We start from the raw sequence: 4439 nt of genomic DNA on the forward strand, positions 1-4439 counted from the left end.
TAGAAACACGTGGTCTTCTATTCACATGATTTTCACACCCTCTGACTTCCTATTATTACTAAATCTAATTAAGTCTATGGCTCAAAAAGGTTTTGGGTCCAGCAGTCGTAGGTGAGTATTTGCCGAATTTCCAGAATCCCATTTTTGGGATAAAATCTGCTCATTCTTCGAAATGCATTGATGTGAAAGTGGACTATGCTGAAAAATGTAAGCGATTTTTATCTAACGACGAAGAATCCTTCGCTGTCGCACCAGACACTTCTCTCCATCGCCTCGTTTATGCCTCAGTATGTTGTCATCATGTTTTCTCAGCGTCAGTGGTAGCTGAATATACGTAATGAAAAAAATGAAGTTTTTTATTTCAGTTCAATGAAATGTGTACCAGCGAATAGCCAGAGTCCCTTTCAGCACATTTTCATTTAGAGCGCAATTAGCTTACAGACGTATTGGTCGTCGGTGCGCCTTGCATCTGAACAGTAATGATTTGGGGAGTCCTCGCAAATATAGGGCGTACCTCGTTTCACACCACTGCCGGTAACGGCAAGGGGCGCGTGCTGTTTGACAGTGAAGCTCCGGCAGCTGGCTGGATCGCTCTTTTAAATGCAAACTACAGGTAATGCTGAAAAGCCGGCTGCGACCTGAAATGGTATTCATAGAAATCCGAACATCAATTCGAGATACCAGTTTCCGTTTTAACTGACACAGAAATATCTACTTCTCGTTAGCCTTACACTGTTTCCGTGGCGTGCAATATTGTTTCAGTGCTGAAGTAGTTATGAGGCGACAGACTTTTTCTCTGTTCACGGCATACATTCATAATACCGCCGTTTCGTGAATACGTAACGTATGTTCTCCTCCGTACCCTGGGGATCAATACGTGTTCACCAGCCAGCTCTTACCTTTAACAAGTTCAGCTTCATTGTCACTTATCTTCTTTCTTCTGTCCCCTCTCCTCTATTCCCTTTATCCCTTAACTTTTTAAGAAGATTTAGTACAGTCATCAAATTCTGGACCGGTTTGATGCTGTTTCGTCTCTTTACAGCTAGTGTTAGTCTTATTCAACACTGCCTGTCTACTACACCAACTTCCTCGATTACCTATTTTACATATTCTAATCACTGTCTGTCCCCACACTTTATCCCGTCAACTGCTCCTTTCAGTCATAAGTTAACTATTCCCAGAAGGCTTAATGCATGTACCACTAACCTGCCTCTAATGGTAAAAGGTTTTACATGCATTGTTTCGTTATCTATTTTTTGCGTATATTTCTTTATTTCGTAATCCATATTATCACTTATTTTTTAACAGCTTTCCCCTTCTATAACACCATATATAAAAAGCTTCTAATTTCTTTTTTAGTTTTTCCACGTTACACTATGCACTTCTATAGAGCAGTGTGCTATCCATACGGTTTTAGAAAACCGCTTGCACAATTGTTTATCACAATTTGATATCAGTACAGTACCTTAGCTGAAGATATCTATCACTGACTATGTTAACATGTTTCTAAACTTTCTCGTGCTTCAGTCGTCATGTGTTATCTTATTGTACTTCCTGGACAGAATTCTTTCACTTCTACTACTAAATGCAATCGATACTAAATTTGTCGTGCATATATGACTACGAATACAGTGTCAAAAAATAAGAGAGATTAAAATGGTTCAAATGGCTCTGAGCACTACGCGACTTAACTTCTGAGGTCATCAGTCGCCTAGAACTTAGAACTAATTAAACCTAACTAACTTAAGGACATCACACACATCCATGCCCGAGACAGGATTCGAACCTGCGACCGTAGCGATCGCTCGGTTCCAGACTGTAGCGCCTAGAACCGCACGGTCACTCCGGGCGGCAATAGAGATTATTTAGAAATCTAGTTACGCAATGTAATCAAATAAAATTTAAAGAAAGAGGCCACCAACATTGTTTTACGTTTAAAGTGAAGTCAAAAGCATGGAAACCTTGTGTCGATAAAAGGGAATACTAAAAATATTGACGGCTATCTTGAGTGCCAAACAGAAGTCTCGCATGTCCTTCTGTCATAAACTGCATAAGAAAAATCGGAATTTTTATTTTTTTATTATAGGAAAGTTTGTCAGTACTCTTTTGGAAACAGCTGTGTACAGCCAATGCAGTGCTGTTCAGCAGAATCCAGTGTCAGCAAATCATTAATGGGACAGTGTGGCTTCTGCACACTGTTGAGTGTGTCAACACATCTTGAAGGCTTACTCTGATATCAGACGGAGCATGCATTGTCATTAGAGCACTACATGTGCATAGCGAACTCCCGTGGACGCCATTTGTTCGCCATCACTCGCTTTGCGCGCGACCGGCAGTTTCTTCACTCGCCATTACGCGGGGCTCACTCGCCGAGTGCCGGGTAACAGGCGGGTGGGGTCTTCCACGTGGCAAGGGACTTACGGACTCTCTATGGGCTCCATGATATATAAGGGCCCCCCCAACAAACTTATGACATCTCACTAGTTGGCTTGTCCACCATGCTTTGCAACGCTCAGCCTGTTCTGGCTCCACAGGAAATCAATATGTTAATGAAAAAGTACCCATTAAAATGTCTCAACTTCGTCGTGTGCTGTTGAGAGTCTGCATGCATTTAAAGGTGCAGGTAAGAATTATTGAAAGGAAACCAAACTCCTCCCGAACAGGCCATGAAGGCTCAACGTTACCGACCGTCCGCCGTGTCATCCTCAGCCCACAGGCGTCACTGGATGCGGATATGGAGGGGCATGTGGTCATCACACCGCTCTCCTCCCATACGTCAGTTTACGAGACCGGAGCCGCTACTTCTCAATAAGTAGCTCCTCAGTTTGCCTCACAAGGGCTGAGTGCACCCCACTGGCCAACAGCGCTCGGCAGATCGGATGATCAGTCATCCAGGTGCTAGCCCAGCCCGACAGCTCTTAACTTCGGTGATCTGACGGGAACCGGTGTTACCACTGCGGCAAGGCTGTTGGCAAGAATTATTAAACCCGTCTGAAATAGCTACCCGCACCCCACCAGAGATGTCTGCTGGCTCGGTAAGACCTGCAGTGTCATGTGCTGTGATACACGCAATGCAGCCTGTCTGTCTCGTGGACCTCGAACTCTGTACGACTTCGTCACATCACTGGAGTACTTGCTCTTGGTAGCCCGCGTCACCTAGGACGGCGCTCCCGCGCATAGAGGCGAAGCGGAAAGGAAGCGTGGGGCGGAGAACTGCGCATGCGTGGCAACAGAGAGCGGGCAAACAAAATCAACGTTGCCGAACTGCGTTGCTGCAGATAACAGTCAGGCTCGTTTGCCTACGGTAAATCTCTTATACGTTCACATCTACGAGGGGATTAATAAATATTAAAACCAATTTCGATCAATCGTAGTGAGGGAAATATTAATTCACGCCTTGACGACGTTGCGTCCTCTGCTCCACGGATTTATTACTTGTGACGTCGGAAGGCGAGAACAGCTAACACAGCTTTGTGAAGACATGAAGTACAATTTCTCTCAAAATGACAATTGTCTAACTACAAGGTCATTGGAAATGCTTGCAATAATTACACTACTGGCCATTAAAATTGTTACACCACGAAGATGACGTGCTACAGACGCGAAATTTAACCGACAGGAAGAAGATGCTGTGATATGCAAATAATTAGCTTTTCAGAGCATTCACACGAGGCTGGCGCCGGTGGCGACTCCTACAACGTGCTGACATGAGGAAAGTTTCCAACCGATTTCTCATACACAAACAGCAGTTGACCGCCGTTGCCTGGTGAAACGTTGTTGTGATGCCTCGTGTAAGAAGGAGAAATCCGTACCATCACGTTTCTGACTTCGGATTGTGGCCTATTGCGATTGCGGTTTATCGTATCGCGACACTACTGCTCGCGTTGATCGGGATCCAATGACTGTTAGCAAAATATGGAATCGGTGGGTACAGGAGGGTAATACGGAACGCCGTGCTGAATCATAACGGCCTCGTATCACTAGCAGTCGAGATGACAGGCATCTTATCCGCATGGCTGTAACAGATCGTGCAGCCACGTCTCGATCCCTGAGTCAACAGGTGGGGACGTTTGCAAGACAGTTCGACGACGTTTGCAACAGCGTGGACTATCAGCTCGGAGACCATGGCTACGGTTACCCTTGACGCTGCATCAGAGACAGGAGCGCCTGCGATGCTGTACTCAACGACGAACCTGGGTGCACGAATGGCCAAACCTCATTTTTTCGGATGAATCCAGTTCCTGTTTACAGCATCATGATGGTCGCATCCGTGTTTTGCGACATCGCAGTGAACGCACATTGGAAACGTTATTCGTCGTCGCCATACTGGCGTATCACCCGGCGTGATGGTATGGGGTGCCATTGGTTACAAGTCTCTGTCACCTCTTGTTTGCATTTCGAACAGTGGACGTTACATTTTAGATGTGTTACGATCCGTG

At 45.3% G+C, this 4439-nt stretch overlaps 1 pseudogene; it reads right to left on the reverse strand.

Moving 5' to 3' along the window:
* Positions 1–2855: 2855 nt before the first annotated feature.
* On the reverse strand, positions 2856–2973 carry LOC124614091 (annotated as a pseudogene).
* Between the last annotated feature and the right edge of the window lie 1466 nt (positions 2974–4439).

Source organism: Schistocerca americana, chromosome 4 (genome assembly GCF_021461395.2).
Source record: "Schistocerca americana isolate TAMUIC-IGC-003095 chromosome 4, iqSchAmer2.1, whole genome shotgun sequence".
In the NCBI taxonomy this organism is placed as follows: Eukaryota; Metazoa; Arthropoda; class Insecta; order Orthoptera; family Acrididae; genus Schistocerca; species Schistocerca americana.